Source organism: Solanum tuberosum, unplaced genomic scaffold, assembly GCF_000226075.1.
Source record: "Solanum tuberosum cultivar DM 1-3 516 R44 unplaced genomic scaffold, SolTub_3.0 scf00326, whole genome shotgun sequence".
Taxonomy (NCBI): domain Eukaryota; kingdom Viridiplantae; phylum Streptophyta; class Magnoliopsida; order Solanales; family Solanaceae; genus Solanum; species Solanum tuberosum.
In genome coordinates, this window is record NW_006239272.1 from 143,920 (window position 1) to 166,457 (window position 22,538).

Below are 22,538 nucleotides of genomic sequence, written 5' to 3' on the forward strand. Positions count from 1 at the left end.
ATGCAAATGCATGACATACCCAACCAAATGCTAGCAATGGTGGTGCTTCTCGGTAGATAACCAACATCATATTCACCAACTTGTGGCCATCAGTATCTCATACATATAAATATAGGCAATAGGCCCCATACCTCCGGATTATAGCTCGGGAGTAGAATGCATAGCATGTCATGTTAGGACTCATAATGCATATATGTTACTGTTGTCATGTTTCCAATCTTGGACCGTTTGTGCTCTTGTTCTCATAACCCCGTAATCACTTTCGTATTACATGTAAATGTGTCATGGAACCTCATATGTTTTTCCGAATAAGCTTGAATCTTAACTCGACTTTTAGAAAGATAACCTCACCTTAAAGATGTTCATAAAAAGCTTAAGGTGCTTCACTTACTTCCTTTACTTAGTTCCTGGATAATTTATAAAAGAAAGTTTTTTCAAAAATCAAGTGTTCTAATAGTTTAAACATTTAAGTCATATTTGAGAGTTTTGAAAATCTTGAGTTACTTAAAGATTTTTCATAATAAACTTTAGCGGGGGAAAGAGAATTGGTTACAAATAATAAATGTCTCCCATAATATTTTTTAAGTCACAACACCCAAAGAAGAATAAGAATTCATACATATGGATATATATTCAAGGAAACCGATAAAATAACGTGTAGATGTCGAATACCCCAATTATCCGAATGAGTGAAATATCAAATAATAGCATCATGAAAATAATTCAGCTGAGATCCCAATGCCTTTCATAGAAGGTCTTTCTAACAAGAGAATAGAAAAATATCACATTTGGCGTTTTAGGAATTTTCCAGGACTCGTGCTAAAATGAAGGACAAAGCTTATCCCTAACATACCTTTCCAATGAACGCTCGAATACCCGCAGTTTCTTCACGAAAGTTGTTCGTTTCGTCCTAAGCTTCGCAAACACTATATATACACAGCCGGTACACATCTATAAACAATTTATAATTGAGCTTAAATTGACATATTTTCCATATGGCCCTAACTTGGCGAAAAGTCCGTAGAACTTCGTAAAAACAATCATAAAAGAGTCCCGAGATGATTACCTTAGCAAACCAAGTGTAAAACTTGAAGAAACACCAATGACTACCAATTTATATCTTCAAAAACTAGCTCCAAATGCAACTAACAGAAGAGGAACATGATTGTCACGTGAATAGATCACGTTTCTAGGCACGAAATAACCTTTAATGGTAGAAAGCGCTAAAACCTAACCATCATCATGCAAGAACTCCATTAGAACGGTCTCTTCAGCTTTCTCTGTGGTTAGGAAGTGAAAAGAAATATTTTTATGAGTTAATTAAACGCCGAGTAGTCTACATACCATATTTTTTACCTGACCTGGTTCGCGATCCGGATTCTTCCCAGGCAGTCCGCAGTAAAACACTCATAACATTTCACTCTGATGTCGGCTTGATACGGAGTTTTATGCGTTGCAAACTAGACTCGTAGGCCTTCGATTTGATAGCTCATGGGCCTTGTAACTCTTCATATTTTGGGAGAAAAAAATCCGAGACATTTGACCCGAAGTTCAGAAATTTTAATTAAAGAAAACTTCGAAAACTTTTGCTGACCTTTGTTTTGCTAATTTTTGTTACTTCAAAATTTAACATACAACCATTAAGCTATTATAATACCTCATAACACATATTTTTAGGATGCTAGACAGTTATAGGCTTATTCCCAAGGTATGGGTTAATTTAAACCTTTCAAACGGGTGAAGTGCTACCCGAACGATTTCTTTAATCCCAAACCTTTGTTTGAGAGGTTCCTTTGACCTAAAACTTTAGTTTAGTTTCTTGATATTGCCACCCATTTGCAATCCTATTCTCCAATGTACCTTACCAAGTCATACACGTCATATAACCACGCCACACTACGTCACATATATAATGCAAGAATAGAAAATAAAATATGGGATCTCACAACAACCAACACCATCATCACACTAATCACTACAATACCATCACAACTATCACCATCACCATTACCAACCACAAACACCAACCATAACCATCACCACCAGAGATAACATTTTAATCATTCAATATTCAGAATTAGAGACAATATCTTAATCATTCAAATATATTTCTTCATATCCACATGTATTAATCTTGATGAAAACAAATGAAACCTCATCATATGATAAAATAGAAACTAGGATGGTCATATTTTATCTCTAATTAATGAAAATTAGTCTCTAATCATATTTAAGTAGGTATTACTAAAAAAAATATTGTACTTAGTGATGGATTAGCGAATAATCCACAGCTATTAATAGGTTTATTTGGAGATCTGAATTAAACATATTCCAAAATAAACTTCATTCATTTTGTTATGCTAGTGGCACCTTCATTAATTATATTTTATTTATATTTGGTAAGGTGTCCTGTCCTACTTCAATTTAATGATGAATTCATAAAAGTTGCATCTGGCTGTGCCTTTGTACATGACTGAAAAAGACAAGATTAGATGTCGGAGAGAGAATGACACGTCAAGTACGGACACATCAATCCAAGTTGGCACTACTCTCTCAACACTCATTGCACCTACCCAAATTCTCAAACTAATAATGGAGTATGTCCACACCCACCATTAATATCATCTACTTTTACCGTTTATTACTTCTCCGTTTCAATATATGTGATATATTTTAAATTTCAAAATTTAAATAATTTTTTTTTTATTGTACATTTTTCATATATCTTTTAAAGATTTTGAATTGTCAATTATTGTGATTTATAATACTTTTTACATAGTATACGAATATATAAATTTTATTTAAATTTTTTTGGAAGATTTCATATGCAAATTTCTAGTCAAATTTAAATTGTTTGACTCTACGTGAATTTGGAATGAAGAGAGTACTTGTTATATTTAAATTTGCCATAATCTGATAATTTTTTTAAAAAAAGTTAACATAATTATTTTATTATACCATTTTTATTAGTTTATATTTAGTATTAGGTCTTGAAAATATAATTTGGAGGATAAGTTATTAATAGTAAGGTTGAAACATGAAAAAAATAATTGTATATATTTTTTAATAATTTAAAAATAATAAATAAAAGTAAAAATTTATTTTTTAAATAATAAATAAGTAAAAGTGCACCGATAAAGTATTTAATCTTTTTTTTTGTCTCTCCACATATTTAATTTTCTTTGATAAGGAGTAGTTATTTATTTTTTCACTGATGGGATATCTTTGGTTGAATTATTTTACTTCACTATATTATTTTATTTTATTTCACTATATTATTTTATTTTATTTTAATTTACTTTATTTTATTTTAATTTATTTCACTATATTATTTTATTTTATTTTACTTTACTTTATTTTATTTCTTTAATTTGAACTTGCGTCTATATATATATATATATATATAATCACACCGAATTTAATCGAATATACGCGTTTTGATTCAGTTCTTTGATTAGTCTCTCTACCTATCGAATTGAATTATTATTTTTCCCATGTGAAGTAAAACAATACTTGATCATATTGATGTTCTCTATTCTTGATTGAACTATTGAATGAAATTCTTCTAATTATATTCCTCTTTAAATCTAGTGTTTTTAAATGGAATTTATGAATTATATTCGTGAATCTTTTCAATATTGTTTCGTACTTCCTCCCTCTGTTTTAATTTATTTGTCATACTTTTCTTTTTAGTCCATTTAAAAGAGAATGGATGAAAATCGCATAATTCAAATAATTGAAAATTAAATGTGCATAGTCAAATAATACAAGGACTAAAACTAGAATCATGCAATAATACATGGACTAAAACCACTATTTATCCTTAATTTTAACTTTCTATATGACATGTTTAGGACTACCAGATCAAGATACATTTCGTTAAATTTTATTTATCTTAGTTTAAGACCATAATACTCCTGTATAAGTTGTAATGTTTTAAAAAAATATTTATTTTTTAAAATTTTATGTTTAATCAAAACCAAATAAATAAATTGAAATGGAGGGAGAACCAAAATTAGAAGTTCATTTTACAATGTATTTTTTTTTTATATATATTATTATTTGTAAGAAGTAGCTAGAATGAAACTGTGAAAACCTATCGAGTCTAGAACTGCTTTGATTCTATTGAGCTAGATGTTACTTGGCATAATCTCAAAAAGTGCCTATCTTCCATTTTAAATGTAATTCAACTGGATACAATGTTAAAATAAATTTGATTTTATAATATTATATTAGTGGCATATAGTAGAAGTTATTAAAAGTAAAGAGCTATACATATAGTGGGAAAGCTAGTCTAATTTTTTAAAGATATTAAAAAGCTAAATATTAAGTTTTTAATGTCATTTTATATCGTAGTATGTCCATCCCTAGTTCCCTACCTGCGTTTCCACGAGACAAATATTTTTAAGGTGAATTACAAAATGCATTTAAAATGACAATAAAACAAGGAGGAAAACAAATAAAATGTTTCAAAAATACATTTTCCAATCCTATATACCCTATGAATTGATGTTTGCTTAGGGATCACATTCATTGCCAATTAATTTGGCCCCCCTTTGTATCATGATCATTACATGTATCCTATTTTCCAATGCATGCATGAGTTTAATCTTTTAATAAATTGGATATCATTGAGCTGTCAAATCTTATTACCAAAAAAGAAATTAGAGTTTTGTATATAAAAATAGGATCTTGATTTTATTACCATGTACGTACCTATGTTAATGCGTACCATGCATGTGCAAAAAATCATTTATTATGACATGCTTTCAATTCATTAAAAAAGATTAGTAACATCAACTAAATATTTAATTTTCTGAAGTCCAACTGTTGATCACATGCAATTAATCCTATGAATATATAACCATAAATAGTTGAAAGTAAATAGAGGATCAAGTCAAAGGTATATCACGTACGCAATAGGAATGGCAAGCCAATTGGTCTTGACTAATATTGTATCAAAGGCATGGCAGGAGCTAAAGTTTGGTGAATATATAGACTTATTGACTATTGAGAAGAACCCTCAATAAGTGTACAAATTTCTGCCAAAATTAGGTTACACTGACGGTGCCTTTTAATAGCTTACACGAGTTTTCATTGACAACCTCTCTTTTTGATCATCGTACAAAATAAAGTTACACTTGAATATTCTCCATTTAATAATTGTAACAATCAAATCCGCCGTTTTTCAAAGACACCTCGTGCGGAGTTCCAAAATCTTTATGAATTACGTTGCCAATGTAAAATTGGGGTGACACGAAAAAATCTCCATGGGTTTTATTTGATCTTTAGTTAATTGATCAATTTCAATTAGATTCAATTACATATCTTTCAATTGATTTTATATAGACCCAAGCATTATTCATGATTTTGACGATGAATCTATGAAGATATGAATATGATTTATAAAATTTATGCATAATTTATGATTAAAAGATGTTTATGATCTAAGGTCGCTTTTAAGATAAGCATCAAAGAAATTGTGAAAGGTTTTCTCACATATTAAGAAATCATGATTTGGTGAAAGGTTTTCTCACACATACATGATTCATGATTCAAGGAACCACTCTATGATGACTTTATGATTTGGATTGGTATGTTGATTATTGCCTATCCTAATGTTATGCTTTGACAATTGACTTTATCGATTCCGTTAGGATTTAACTTAGCACTGAAAGAATTTTAGGTGGAGGCTCAAATAGGATAGTCTCTAGTAGCAGCCTGTAATTTCAAACTACGTGCCCCCTAGAATTGTCTTAAATGACCTAACTAGTGGATTCACAAATATCATATACTCTCTCTTCTCAGTGTGAGAGTTACATATGATTCCATGTTATAGCTCACATGGTCAATTGTTGGTTAACGATATTATCCCACACAAAGCGAACTAAGTTTCTCTCAAATGTTTTATGAACCTTTCATTATGTTTTAAGATTTATTGACATGTTCATGATTTTTGGTCCTTTCTTAAAGGATTCTCAAGATATTTTAGCTTGGTCATGCATACCATGTTTTCCTTTATGCCCCCTTATGATCATGTTTCAAATTTTCATGCATTCCCCATATTTAGTACATTCCATGTACTAATACATAGTTATGCCTACATTGTGTTGTAATGTAGGGTTCGACCTTCTCCTCCTCCTGCTCGTGGTTAGTTGATTGCTTGACCGTGAAGACTTGCTGAGTCCTCATTTTCTGAGGATCGTGTTACCATTATTATGTTTTCTTATGTCTTTAGTTTTCAAACGGTGTACGTGGTGTATCAGTTACATCTCAACCACTTATTTTGATTTATTAGATTGGCTTGTCAAGACTATGATTAAACTTCCGCATTTATGTCACACTCTTTTATGATATGAGATTTCTAACTTTAATTCTCATATTTTATATTATGTTGTGTTGTATGTATATCAAGTGGCTTGTGTAGGGCCTCTCGGAATCTCATACGCCATGTCATGTCTAGAATGTACTTTGGATTGTGAAAAACTTGGTATTTAGAGCACAAGATTTTAGAAAAGGTCCTAGGATGTCTAACAAGCCGCGTTGAGTAGAGTTTTATTCACGAGTGTGAAGTGCACCACATTTATGAATAAGAGGCTACAAAGCGTTTAGTAAACTTCACTTCTTTCACTACTCTTCAGTCCTGCCATATAGTCACACTCTTTTTATGATATGAGATTTCTAACTTTAATTCTCATATTTTATATTATGTTGTGTTGTCTGTATGTCAAGTGGCTTGTGTAGGTCCTCTCGAAATCGTATACGCCATGTCACGTGTAGAATGTACTTTAGATCATGAAAAAATTGGTATTCAGAGCAAAAGATTTTAGAAAGGGTCCTAGGATGTCTGACAAACCGCGTTGAGTAGAGTTTTTATTCATGAGTGTGAAACGCGCCACATTTATGAACAACAGGCTACAAAGCATTTAAGAAACTTTGCTTCTTTCACTACTCTTTAGTCGTGCCATATAGTCCATCTCTATAAAAGTCCTTCCTAACTCTTATATGATGCTTTTTAGAATATGGCTCCCCGAAGAGCTTATATGAGAAGGAATGCGGGTGAGAATGTGGAGCCTGAGGTTCCTCAAGTTTCGATTGATCCTTAGGCCGAACAAGTGACTTATACCGAGTTTTGAGTCGATTTTCAAGTGTTGGCTCATGCTATGATGGCCCAAGTTAATAGAGAAGTCGTTCTCCCGTGAACCCAAATATGGGTACGATGACAATAAGGATAAGAGACTTCACTAGGGTGAATCCTTCAGAATTTCATGGTTCTAAGGTTGATGAGGATCCTCAAGGTTTCATTGATTAGGTTTATAAGATAGTGAGAATTATGGGAGTGTCGACAGTGGAAAAGGCAGAATTAGCCGCTTACCAACTCAAAGGTGCTTCTCAAGTTTGGCTCAACCAATGGAAGGAAGAGAGGACGGTTTATGCGGGTCCTCTTGATTGGGATAAATTTAAATGTGTTTTTCTTGATTGATTCTTTCCTCTTGAGATTACCGAAGCAAAGGTGCTTGAGTTCATTAATCTATGTTAAGGAAATATGAGTGTGAAGGAGTATTCTTTGAAGTTTACTCAATTGGCTAAGTATGCTCCAACAATGGTTGTCGATACTAGGGCAAGAATAAGTAAGTTTGTGTCGGGTGTTTCCAATTTGGTTGTCAAAGAATGCTGAACCGCCATGTTGATTATGGAGATGGACATCTCCTGTTTGATGATACATGCCCAACAAATTGAAGAGGAAAATCTCAAGGAAAGTTCAAGAGAGTCCAAGAGGGCAATGACCAGTGATGGTGACTATTTTCATTCTAGATCCGATGGACATGTACATCCTCAATTGCGGAAAAAGTTTTCCAGTTAAGGTTCTTCCAATGCTCCGACCTCCAAGCTAAAAAAAGATAGAATGTCTAACCCTAAGCCTCAGGGAAGTGGTGGAAATAGATCTTCTACTCCTGGTTGCCCAATGTGTGGTAAAAGTCACTCGGAAAAATATTTAGCATGACGAATAGTTGCTTTGGTTGTGAAAAAAGTGGTCACAAAGTGAAGGATTGTCCATTGCAAGCTAGAAAGGGTAAATATGGTAGGCACGCTCAGCCTAGTGGTTCTGGGTTGGGTGCTCCTTGTCAGAATAGATTCAACGTTCTTCAGACTTGACATGATTATAAGGGTTCTACAGATGTTGTGACCGGTATGTTGAAAGTTTTTCATTTTTATGTGTATGCCTTACAAGATCCGGGTGCTATGTTATCATTTTTTACTCCTTATGTGGCCATGGGATTTGATGTTGGTCCCGAAATCCTTTCTTGTCCCTTTCATGTCTCTACTCCCGTTGGTGATTCTATTGTTGCTAAGAGAGTTTATAGAAATTGTCGTATTTCCGTTTCTCATAGAGTCACTCATGTTGATCTTGTAGAGCTTGACATGTTAGATTTTTATATTATTCTTGGGATGGATTGACTTCATGCATGTTATGGTTCTATAGACTGTAGGACCCGATTGGTCACATTCAAGGTTCCAAACAAACCTATCATTTCATGGAAAGGGGAAATTATGTTCCTAAGGATTAGTTCATATCTTGTCTAATGGCTAGGAAAATGATTTCTAAGGGTTGCATTTATCATCTTCTTTGGGTTAGTGATACAAATTCCAAAACCCTACTCTTGAGTAAGTTCCAATTGTAAATAAGCTTCCGGATGTTTCCCGATGATATTCCTGATATTCCTCCCAAAAGGGAAATAGACTTTGGTATTGACCTTCTCCCAAATACACATCATATCTCTATTCCTCTTTATTGTATGGCCCAGATAACACTTAAGGAACTAATTGATCAGTTGAAAGACCTATTGGATAAGGGATTCATAAGACCGAGCATCCCACTATGGAGTGCTTCGATATTGTTTGTTCAAAAGAGGGATGGTTGCCTCTGAATGTGCATTAACTATCAGGAATTGAATAAGGTTACGATTAAGAATAAGTATCCTATTCCAAGGATAGATGACTTATTTGATCAACTTCGAGGAGCGAGTTACTTCTCTAAGATTGACCTTAAGTCAGATTATCACCAATTGAGGGTGAAGGAAAATGACATTCTGAAGATGACTTTTCGAACCCGGTATGGTTATTATAAGTTTTTGATGATGTATTTTGGTTTGACTGATGCCCCAGCGACGTTCATGTATTTGATGAATAGGGGCTTCAAGCAATATCTTGAAATGTTTGTAATTATGTTTATTGATGATACATTGTTTTAATCACGGAGTGACAATGGACATGTTAAGGATTATGTTGAAAATTCTCAAGGATCATGAACTATATGCTAAGTTTAACAAATATGAGTTTTGTTTGAGGTTAGTTGCTTTCCTTGTCCGTATTCTCTCCGGCGAAGGTATTCAAGTTGATCCTAAGAAGACCGAGGTTGTTAAGAATTAGCCTAGACCTTTGCCCGCTTCAAATATACGAAGTTTCTTGGTTTTGTGTGGTTATTATAGAAGATTTTTGGAAGGATTTTTCTCTATTGCTTCAAGGCAATTTAAGGTGCACGAAAAGAATTATCTGACTCATGATTTGGATTTAGTGGTTGTAGTATTTGCTCTAAATATTTGGAGGCATTACCTAGATGGTGTTCATATAGATGTGTTTACTGACCACAAGAGTTTGAAATATGTTCACATAGTAGGATTTGAATCTTCGCCAAAGAAGATGGCTTGAGTTATTGAAGGATTATGACATGAGTGTCCTCTATCATCCGGGTAAAGTGAATGTGGTGGCAGATTCTCTTAGTTGAATGTTGATGGGTAGTGTTGCACATGTTGAGAATGGTAAAGAAGAGTTAGTTTGTGATGTTCATAGATTGTCCTGATTGGGTGTTCATTTGGTAGGTTCCAATGAGGGTGGAGTCATTGTTCAAAATGGTTCAGAAATGTCTCTTGTATCGAATGTGAAAGCTAACCATGATCCAATTATGGTTGACTTGAAGAATTCAATTTCTGGAAAAGCCACCGAGTTTTTCTCCTCGAGGAGATGGTGTCCTTCGATATCAAGGTCAGTTGTGTATTCCAAATATTGATGAGTTAAGAAATCAAATTTTGACAGAAACTCACAGTTCTCGATATTTTACTCACTCGGGAGCCACCAATATTTATCGTGACTTGTGGGAGGTCTGTTGGTGGAATGAGATGAAGAAGAATATTATGGAATTCGTGGCTAAATGTCTGAATTGTCAACAAGTGAAAGTTGAGCATTAGAAACCAGGTGGTTTGGCTCAAAACATTAGCATTTCTACATGGAAATGGGAAGATTTGAATATGGACTTTATTACGAGTTTTCCTTGTACTCGTCGTGAGTTTGACTCGATTAGAGTTATTGTGGATTGAATGACGAAATCAACTTACTTTCTTCCCGTAAATACTTCATTTTTAGTAGAGGAGTATGCCAAGATTTATATTTGAGAAATAGTAAGGTTACATGGAGTTCCCTTGTCTGTTATCTCCAATTGTGGTACTCAATTTACTTCTCAGTTTTGAAAGTCATTTCAGAAGGGTCTTGGTACGCAAGTGAAACTTAGAACGACTTTCAACCCACAAATCGATGGACAAGTTAAGTGTACTATCCAAACTTTAGAAGATATGTTAAGAGCTTGCATGATTGATTTCAAGGTTAATTGGGATGACCATTTGTCTTTAATTGAGTTTGGTTATAATAATAATTATCATTATAGTATTGGGAGACTCCATTTGAGACTCTTTATGGTAGGAGGTGTACGTCTCCTATTAGTTGGTGAGGTCTCTTTGATAGGGCCTGAGTTGGTGCATGAGGCTATGGAAAAGGTTCGACTTATTCGAGAAAGGTTGAAAATGGCTTAAAGTCGACAAAAGTCTTATGTTGATGTTAGAAGATGAGAACTTAAATATGATGTCTATGATTGGGTCTATTTGAAAGTATCACCTATAAAGGGTGTGATGAGGTTTGGAAAGAAAGGGAAGCTTAATCTCCGATATATGGGCCCATATAAGATTTTGAGGCGTATTGGTAAGGTTGCTTATGACTTAGAGTTACCTAATGATTTAGCATCGGTACATCCAGTATTCAATGTCTCTTTGTTGAAAAAGTGTGTTGGAGATTAGACGTCTATTGTACCTTTAGAAGGTTTGGGAGTTAAAAGAAAATCTTTCTTATGAAGAGGTCCCGGTTAAGATTTTAGATCAATAAGTTCGGAAGTATAGGAATAAAAAAGTTGCTTCCGTGAAGGTTCTTTGGAGGAATCAATTAGTTGAGGGTGATACTTGGGAGGCCGAAACCGATATGATGTCCCAATATTCTCATCTCTTTCCCTCCTCTCTTAAGATAACTAGAGGTTTTAGTTTCTCATGGTTCATTCTTTCGGATTCATGCGTTTTAGTCATTATCATGTTTCCATATATATGTGCATGTTCATGAAAATTTTGATATTTTTTGTGTTATGATTTAGCTTGGGATGATTCTATATGTTTATGTGCATTATGATGAGATTTAAATTTATGTTGGTTTGTTAGTTTCTCTCCTACTCTATTCGTACTAGCTTGAGTCCCATTCGAGGACAAATGTTTCCTAGGGGGAGATATTGTAACACGTCAGAAATTGAAAAGTTGAAAGGGAAGGAAAAGTATAAATATTTGGCACTGATATAGTGACTTCGAGTCCTATCTACGAACCATAGGAAGTCCTACGGGCCGTAGAAGGGAAGTCATAGGGTTGAATTCAGTTTTTGGAAATTTCAAGTTTCTGAAGTTTGTCCTACGAGTAGTAAGGACGAGCAATAGAAATTTTTACAAGCCCGTAGATGGCACTTGTAGAACTAATCTTGACTTAGTGAAATTTTGGACTTGAACTTTGGTTCTATGGAAGGGGTCTACAGACTGTAGACTGAACAACGGATCGTAGAATGTACTTTTGGAACTTGAAGGAATTTTGAATTTCTGAAGTTCGTTTTATAGTTGACTAGTACAGACCGTGGGTCCAAATGGTAAAAGCCAACTAACAATTATGTTAAGGGTATTTGAGTCTTTTCCTATGCATTTAATACCTATTCTATGTCATTTTGACCCTAATTCTAAGACTTATAACAACCTGTCAACTTTTAATTCTACCCAAACCCTTTCATTTTCTCAAATCCCCAATTCCCATCCAAGTTCATCCTCTCCAAACTCTCTCAAGCTTTAATGAAGAATTCTAGGGTTCAAGTTTCAAGTTTCCTTTTCCCTCCATTGCTTTTGGGCTTTGACCATCAAGGTATGTGAGAATTCACCAATGGATTCCATTCATCCATTGGGTCCCAAAAGATCTTAATTCTCCAAATTCAATTTCACCTATTTTTGATTAGTGTTCATGCAATTTCCATGAGTTTTATTTGAATTTTAGTTAATTGTTCAATTTCAATCTTTCTATTTATGTTTAGATTCAATTACATATCTTTTAATTGATTTTATATAGACCCATGCATTATTCATGATTTTAACTGTGAATCTACGAAAATATGAATTTATGAAGATATGAATATGATTTATGAAAGTTATGCATGATTTATGATTTAAAAGATATTTATGATCTAAGGTTGCTTTTAAGATAAGAATCAAAGAAGTTGTGAAAGGTTTTTTAACATGTTAAAAATTCATGATTTGGTGAAAGGTTTTCTCACACATGCATTATTCATGATTCGAGGAGCTACTCTATGATGAGTTTATGATTTGGATTAGTATGTTGATTATTACCTATCCTAGTGTTATGCTTTGATAACTGACTTTATCTATTATGTTGGGATTTAACTTTGCACGAACTTGAGGTGGATGCTCAAATAGGGTAGTCTCTAGTAGCAACCTCTAGTTCCACACTACGTGCCCATGAAGGATTGTCTTAAATGACCTAGCTAGTGGATCCACAAATAACATATGAATAAATGATATGGAGTTCTACCTTGGCAAGTAGACTCTCTCTTTTCGGTATGTGAGTTACATCAAATTTCATGTTATAGCTCGCATGATCTATTATCGGTTAAAGCTTATATCCCACACAAAACGAACTAAGATGCATTGACCATGTTCATTGTTTATAATCCTTTTAAGGCTTCTCAAGTGGTTTTCTCTTGTTCATGCATATTAAGTCTCTCTCAAAGGTTTTTTGAAGCTTTCATTATGTTTTAAGATGCATTGACCATGTTCATGATTTATGATCCTTCCTTAAAGGTTTCTCAAGATTCTTTTATCGTGGTGATGCATACCATGTTTTCCTTTATGTCCCCTTATGATCATGTTTCACATTTTCATATATTTCTCGATACTTAGTACATTCCATGTATTAATGCATACTTGTGCCTACATTGTGTTATAATGTAGGGTCCGACGCTTTTCCTCCTCCTGATCATAGCTATTTGATTGCTTGATCATGAAGAATTTGTGAGTCCTCATGTTCTGAGGACCGTGTTACCTTTATTATGTTTTCTTATGTCTTTAGTTTTTAGACGTTTACGTGGTGTATGAGTTACATCCCAACTATTTCTTTTGATGTATTAGATTGTCCCTTCAAGACTATGATTAGACTTCCGTGTTTATGTTAAACTCTTTTATGATATGAGATTTGCTACTTTAATTCTCGTATTTTCCATTATATCGTGTTGTATGCATGTCAAGTGACTTGTGTAGGGCCTCCTGGCCATGTCACATGTAGGGTGTACTTTGAATCATGACAAGGCAGAAACTCGAAAATGCTAATTCTTTTAATTCTCATCCTCCACTTCAGTGGTAAAATAGACGAGGGTTATTTCAAAAACCCTTCAAAAGTTGCTCCAAGATTGGGGAAAAAGAAGAGGAGGGATTCTAGTACATAGTCAACCCATGGATTTACGATCTAGATTTATCAGGATTTTCTCCCAAGAAGCCTGAAGTTTGTGTTCAGAGTTCTTCAATAGTTGCTTGACGTCCAAGTAGGCTAGGCTTTGAATTGAGTAGTTAGACCTGTCTTACTTACATCGTAGATTGTTGGAGATTGTACATATCACTTCTATTCTCTCAAACTAAAACTGCTGACCATATGAAAAATGACAATCACTATTATTGTCAAATCATCATGGATTCCATAACCCTTGTGTAATGACCTGATCCATCGTTATTTAAATAAATCTTGTGTGGAGTTATAAGAATTCCTAAAATTCAGTGCCAAATTCAAATTTGAAGCACATGTTGGAATTATCTAAAATTGAATTGATCCAGGCTGACATCAGTTCGCTATAGCGGGAAGCAACCCTCTATGGCGACGCCTCTATAGCTCCTACATGACCGCTATAGTTTGGCTGACGAAATCAAACCCTAATTTAAAGCGATACCTTTTATTTTTTCCCCCACTTTCCATGGAGAAAACATGTGAGAGTTGCTCCACAAACATCCTCAAGCCACTCTAAGGCCGAGAACAATGGAGGGAAGGGTTTTTAGAGTAAAAAAGGTGAAAACCCAAAGATTTTTTATCCAGGTTCGTTAGGATTTGCCCTGTAACACCTCAGAAGTTGAAAAGTCGAGATGAAAGGAAAGATGTAGATTTTTGGCACTAAAGCAGGTTCTACGATTCTAAACGACTGACCGTAGGAATTCCTACGGGCCATAAGAAATGAGTCATAGACTTGGAGATGAGTTTTTGGAAATTCAAGTATCTGAAATTTGACCTTTGAATGGAAAGGATGATTAGTAGGATGCTTGATGAGTCGTAGATGGGTTCCGTAGAAAGGTTACAGACTTAGTGAAAGTTTTGGGTTAAAGTTGAGTTCTACAGATGGGGTCTATAGACCATGAAAATTTAGACAGATTGTAGGAGTGTATCCGCGGAATTAAGGTTAATTTTGGGTTTTTGAAGTTGGTTCTACAGTTGACCAGTACGAACTGCAGAAACTTATACGGACCGTAGGTCGAAACAGAAGAAGTCATCTGGTAGTTATTTTAAAGGGTATTTAGGTCTTTTACTATACATTAAATGCTTATACTATGTTGTTTTACCCTATTTCTAAGTCCTATAACTGTCACGACCCAAAGTATACCCTCGGTGTAAGATGACCTATAGAACTCCGAAAGGCTCTACACAAGCCACTTAGCATACATCACACAAGATAGTAGAAATAAAGATTTCAAAAGAAGCATTTTCATATCATAAAAGAGTTTGACAAAGCGGAAGTTCGACGTCGTCTCAATGAGCCATGTAATATATCAAAAGAAAATGGTTGGGACGTAACCCATACACCACATACATCATCTGAAAACTAGAAAGAAATAAAGCAAGTACATGTGTCTCGGTCCTTAAAATATGAGAACTCACCAACTTTTAAAATCCGATAGGATTATCGACTTGCCACAAGTGTGAGAGGTAGGAGTGTCGAACCCTACATTAATGCAATAATGTAGGCACAAGTATGCATTAGTACATGGAATGTACTAAGTATGGAGTAATATGTATAAATAAACATGCTAGCATAAAGATTTTAAATATGTAAGGCATGACCAACATTTGAACATTTAAAGTCTTAAAAGAAGCAACAATGTATAAATCATGAGAAATGGTCAATGCATTTAAAATAAGAGACATAAGGAAGTTTTAAAGAAACATATTCGTATTTGTGGGATATTAGTTTTAACCGACAATATGACCATGAGAGCTATATCATGGGATCTAATATATCCCTCATACTGAAAGAAGGGGATTCTACTTGCTAAAGTAGAATCCGTACACATAATCTTTTGCTAATGTGGATCCACTAGTTTGGGACTAGATGCTACTAGAGACTACCCTATTTGAGCCTCCACCACAAAACCCTCTCGGTGCTAAGTCTAATCCCAACAATTTAGATAAACTCAAATATCATTATAACATAAGAAATACAATGATCAATACCAATCCATACCTTAAATATCAAAACATAGAATAACTTACAGTAAATATCATATAAATTACATTAAATCATGCAATAGAAGGTTGAAACAATAATTGAATCATGATTGGATAACACCCATGGAAAATTAAGCAAAACCCTAATTTGATCCATTGAAATTGAATTGAGGAATTTAAAACCTTGGGAATCCCATGGAGGAATGGACTCCATGGGTGAATACCCACATACATTTCTACTTAAAGCCCAATATGAATGGTGAATTGAAGAACTTGGAGTGAACCCTAGACTTTTCTTCTTCCTTAACTTTAGAGGGAATTTTGGGGAATGAATGTGGTTGGGTTTTGGGGAAATAGGATAATGAGTTTAAAGTGGGTAGATTTAGGACTTTAAAGTCTTTATATAAGACTGAAGATATATGCCAAAATGACATAGTATAGGCCTAAAACATATGGGAAAAGACCCAAAAGCCGTTAAGAAATAACTGTCGAAACCGGTCTACGGGTCCAACCTACGGACTGTAAAACTTTCTACAGTTCGCACTGGTCAACTATAGACCAGGTACTGGGAACTTAATATTTACCCAAGTTTGAAGGGACCCTTCTACCGTCCGTAGGACTTCCTACGGTCCATGAATCCTAATCGTAGATCTCAATAAGAAGTTTATTGGAGATCTGACATCCATTGTTCCTTTAGAAGGTTTGGGAGTTAATAAAATCTTTCTTATGAAGAGGTTCTGGTTGAGATTTTGGGCCAGCGAGTTTGGAAGTTAAGAAACAAAGAAGTTGCTTCTGTAAAAGTTCTTTGGAGGAATTAATTAGTTGGGGGTGCTACTTGGGAGGCCGAAGCTGATATGATATCTCGATATCCTCATATCTTTCCATCTGCTTCTATTCTAGCTTGAGGTATTAGTTCCTCATGGTTCACTTTTTTGGATTCTTGCATTTTAGTCATTTCATGTTTCTATATGCATACATGTTCATGAAAATTTGATTTGTGATGTTATGATTTAGATTGGAATGATTCTCCATGTTTATGTGCATTTTGATGAGATTTACATTCATGTTGGGTTGTTAGTTTCTCTACTACTCTATTCATGCTATTTTGAGTCCCATTCGAGGACGAATGTTCCCAATGGGGAGATATTGTAACACATCGAAAGTTGGAAAGTCAAGAGGAAAGGGAAAATATAGATTTTTGGCATTGAAGTAGGTTCTACGAGTCCAACCTACAAATCGTAAGAAGTATTACGAGCCGTAGAAATGGAGACTTAAACTTGGAGATGAGTTTTTAGAAATTCAAGTTTTTGATGTTTGACCTACGAATGGATATGATGGGTCATAGATGGGTTCCGTAGAAAGGTTTATGACTTGGAAAAAAATTAGGTTAAATTTGAGTTCTACGAATGAGATCTAAGGACCGTCGGAATTTAGACAGACCGTAGATGGTCTCATGGGAAGTAAGGTGAATTTTAGATTTCTGAAGTTGGTTCTACGGTTGACCAGTACGGGCCATAGAAACTTCTACAGACTGTAGGTCGAAACCGTAGACACCATCCGACAATTATTTTAAAGGGTATTTGGGTCTTTCCCTTTGCATTAAATGCTTATATTATGTAGTTTCACCTATTTATAAGTCCTATAAGTACCCTTCTACCCCAAAATTTTCTCCAACTCTCTCATTCACTTGAATACTCAAATTTCATCCACAATCATCTTTCCCAATTACCTCTCAAGTCCAAGAAGAAGACTAGGGTTCAAGATTCAAATATTCAATCCCTCCCATTTCTTTTGGGCTTTGATCCTAAAGGTATATAGAGTTTCATCAATGGGTTCCATTCACACATTGAACCCCAAGATTTTCTCAATTCTTCGAGTTCAATTTCATCAATTTGATTAGGTTTTCATTCAATTTTTTGATGGGTTCTAATTGTGTTGATTCAATCATTTGATTTTGATATTATCATGATTGTTTTGACTTAATTACATGCTTTCCAATTGATTTCACATGAACCCATGCATTATCCATGATTTTTGATTATGAACTCTTAAATGCATGAATTTACAAAGAAGCTATGAATCTATGAATGATGATTTCATGAAAGTTATGCATGATTTATAAAAAATAACGTTATATAGCCTATGTAGCTTTAAGATAAGTATCAATTAATTGTGAAATAATTTTCTCACATATACATGTGAAAGGTTTTCTCACATTAAGGAATCGTGATTAGTGAAAGATTTTATCATACATGGTTTAAGGAGCTACTCAATGATGTTTTAAGCTTGGATTAGTAACTTAACTATATTGTTCCATGTATGATGATATGCTTATGTTTATGACTAATTTTGTTGGGATTTTTACTTAGCTCCGAGAGGATATTGAGATGAAGGTTCTCCCGTTAGTAGAGGCTGGGTCTCTAGTAGCAATCTCCTTATTTCTAACTACGTTGCCCCTAAGGATTTGTTTTAGAAATACATGGCTAGTGGATCCATCTAAGCTAGAGTTTAAGGTCTTTTGTAACACCTCGGAAAACTAGTAGGTGAGACTAGAGCCTCACGAGTATGTTGTTGAGTTTGATGTGGAGTTTTATGTTGTAAAATGGTTTCCCAAGTTTGGGTTGAGGGGTTTAGGGTTAGGGGTTAAACGTCAAGGTACAACCCCCTAAGGACCAACCAAGGGTCCTTGAGGAGGACCCTAAAGCCTAACCCCAAGGCTACCCCCAAAGAACCAAAAGTTGTTAAAAACTTAAGACCTACGGATGAGACCTACGCCCCGTAGGTCCATCCACGCCTCATGGGGGAGGTCCGTAGGTCAAGGACCAAGATGTCAAGTTTCTGAACCCATCCACGGACCTGTAGGACTAGGCATGAGTGCACCCACGGTCCGTGGGTCAAGGGGCGTGGATCACACCTGGGAATCTGCCTAGGCTCGGCCAATTAAGGGGCGAGGTGGTAAATTCCTAGGGTGGTTAGTTTAGTTAGGGGTAGGTTTATTTTAATTATTTAGAGTTATTTAAGGATTTTTAAACTATTAACTACCCTTTTACAAATCATAATCCCCCAAAACCCAAAAATAGAAACCACCTCCTCTCCAAATAATTCTCTCTCTAGAAACATCCGTTGGAGAAGAAGAAGTCAAGGTTTAGAGCTCAAGAGTTCATCTTTTCTCTTCAATTTCATGGAGGATATTCAATCAAGGTATGTTAGTTTTCATGTATGGGTAGCTTTCACCAATAGAGTCCCTTCAAAACATGATTTCAAAGCTTCCAAATTCCCCCAAAAGTTAGGGTTTCAATCTAAGTCATAGGTTCAATTTCAAATCATTTTCACAGGTTGATTTATGATTATTATGATTGAATTGAGGAATTAATGTTGTTTTATGATGAAATACCCCCATGAACCCATGATTCCCCCAAAATACTAAATTGTGAATTTATGATGTGGGTTGATTGATTATGGAAGCATGTTAATTGATTATATCTATATTGATTGAGTTATTGAATCATGATATTCCCCTTATCTAATGTAGAATTTTAGATGTTTGGGTTGAGATTGATTCCTAACCTTGGAGGGCAAATTATGAAAGATTGATGTATAATCATGATGCTATGTATATGCTTTGTGATTTCAATGAAAGTAATGTGATCATGTATAGAATTCAATTGTGTTATTATTGAAAGGTTATTCTCAATTATACACTTATGAATGATGATGAAATATGTGAAAGGTTTCTTCAATGTAATGATACATCTTGAATTGGTAAGTTTAGGACATCATCTTCTTATGTAAATGAAAGTGATCTTGATTATTGTACCTTGAATTGGTAGGCTTAGGGCATCCTCTTCTTGTGTAACTAATGTATCTTGACTTAATGAACATTGAATCGGTAGACTTAATGGTGGTAGCCCTTTCATGTAATGAATAATGAACCTTGAATCGATAGACCTAATGGTGGTTGCCCTTTCATAAATGATTAATAAAGTATTCCATGGCTATGTCATGAACCGGTAGACCTAATGGTGGTTGCCCTTCATGATGAGTCTATGAACTACTATAATGATTAACCTTGAATCGGTAGGCCTAATAGTGGTAGCCCTTTAATGTGTGAAATGATGAACTTTGAATCGGTAGACCTAATGGTGGTGGCCCTTTCTTGAGGATTCAATGAGCTATCCTAAGAATGTACCTTGAATCGGTAGACCTAATGGTGGTGGCCCTTTCATGTGTAATAATGTACTTTGGGTCGGTAGACCTAATGGTGGTGGCCCTCTCAAGTATAATAACGTTAAAGAAAAATGAACCACTCTATGAGAATGTAAGCTTAGCACCGAGTGGATATGGAAAGATGGATGCTCTCCCCTCCTTAGGTCGGGTTTCAATGAACATCTTTCTTATCCCATAACTATGTGCCCACATAGGTTATTAGCTAGTGGATCCACTTAAGCTAAAATGTTACCGGTTCTACCTTAGGCAAGTAGATCAACTCTTTTCGATGTGGGACATGACACCGGATTCCATGGTTTCCTCTCATGGTCTATGTTGGTTAATGCTTATTCCCATAATGTGAGTTATGTGCTATGGTTACTCAAGAGGTTCTATGAAGTGTGGGTGGTAGTATGTGATGCCATTCATCATTGCACGAGTAGGCTTTGAGAGGGCTATGATGTGTTTCTCTAATGTCTAATGAAATGAATGTACTCATAATGATGCTAAATGAGAATGTTGACTTAAAGGCTTAATGTAATGATGATTTCTTAACTTGAAAATGTTAATATGAGTTGCTTTCCTTGTCATGCCTTATTGAATGTGAATGTTCCTTGTCTATGATTATTGACTAAACAGGAGAATAAAGAATGGTAAGTATGTTATTGTTGCCTCAAAGTTGTACTTAGTATGAATGGTATTATGGGATGCCATTCATACATTGCACAAGTATAACTTAGGGTTACTTTCATGATGGCTCTATTATGTTCTAATGACTTACATGATGAATATGCTTATGTCTTGTGTGTTTTTACTAAAGATGCATGATGATTCTCAAACTTGACATAAAGCATGGTTTCCAACCAAAATGTCCTTTTTAGCATGATTTTAGCATGGCTATCATACTTAGTACGTATTTGTGCTAACCCATATTTCTTCTACATTTTTCTACAAAGTTTAGGGTTTGGATTTGAGTTCTATTCTTGAAAGATGGGTTTCTAAGGTGCAAGGAGTTGAAGATTTGGTGAGTCCTCATAGCATCGAGGACAAACCCACCATTTCCTCTATGTCTTTTATTATTATGTTTTAGAGATTTTTGTATGGGCTGCGTCCCAAAGTTTTAGTCTTATGGTTCTAGATGGTTTGAGACAAAGTATAGACTTCCGCTCATGTTTATAAAAGACTTCGATTGTAAAAGAAAAAGTTTTAAATTTCCGCACCATATTCTATTGTCTTATGTTATGAATGATATGAGGCTTGTATGAGGCTCTTTAGATTCTTGTATGCCGTGTTACGTTTGGGGTGTAGGCTTGGGTCATGACAAATATGGTATCAGAGCACAAGATTTTGGGATGGTTCTAGGATGTCTCAAACCACATTTAGTAGAGTCGTGTTCATAGTGTGAAGCTTGCCACATTTATGAATAGGAGGCTATTGGATGATAGGAAAACTTTACTTCTTTATTCTCCAAGTCGTGCTATAGAGTTTAACTCTATAATGTCTCTCTCATATTCCTTATCCGATGGTCTTTGGGATATGACCACTTGAAGGACTTATGCTACAAGGATTGAGGGAGAAAAAGGTTAGTAGTGATGCCAATTATGGCTATGTGATTAGATGAGTCTTGATATGATAGGTTTAGATGATATCCTTTAGTATAAATGGGTTGCATTATGGTTATAGAAGTTTGTTGGTAGAAAGTTATGATGAGTTTTGAGGCCTGTTGAAAGGTTTGATGAATAGGGTGTTTTAGAAATGCCTAGGTGTGTTGAGAGGGTAGACTCCTCTAAGAAAGGTAAAAGTGTTATTCACCTTGGTTTGGAATCATCTTGTGTGATGGGTATGAAGACATAGTGATGACTTGCTCCGACCTTAGAATTGAAAGAAAAGAGGATTAAGAGTCCATATAGGTTTACTCCTGATACGCTAAAATTACACCTCCCTAAAGAAGTATAAGCGATCATTATCAAGTAAAGAACCCAACTTGTAGGTTGGGGTTGATCCCACGAGGTATATGGTTTATACTTAACTTTAACTTATGATTATATTCGTTTAGTCAACGTATTTCCGAGACAAGTAAGTAAAGGAGGGGAGGGGGGTGTTTGTGTAACAAATAACTGATTGTTGTTTGGAGAGTAAGTGAGCAAGATTCGAACTATAGTTGTTATCAATGAGAGAAAGAAACTAGGGTGTATGTGCTCCCCATAAGCTCATAACGCGGAAATCCTACTAATAGTAATCCTTTCCTAGTGTATCACATGCAAAGTGGTAAGTTATGTATCCCTAAGTGCTTGGTCCGCCAAATAGAGAATTTCACCCGCACCTTGGTCCGGATATGTGTGTATAATTTACTAACCCTTACCTTTAGCTCAGATTAGACATCACATCAATGTATGACTTAGTTTTCACCCTTTTACCAATTGACATTAGAC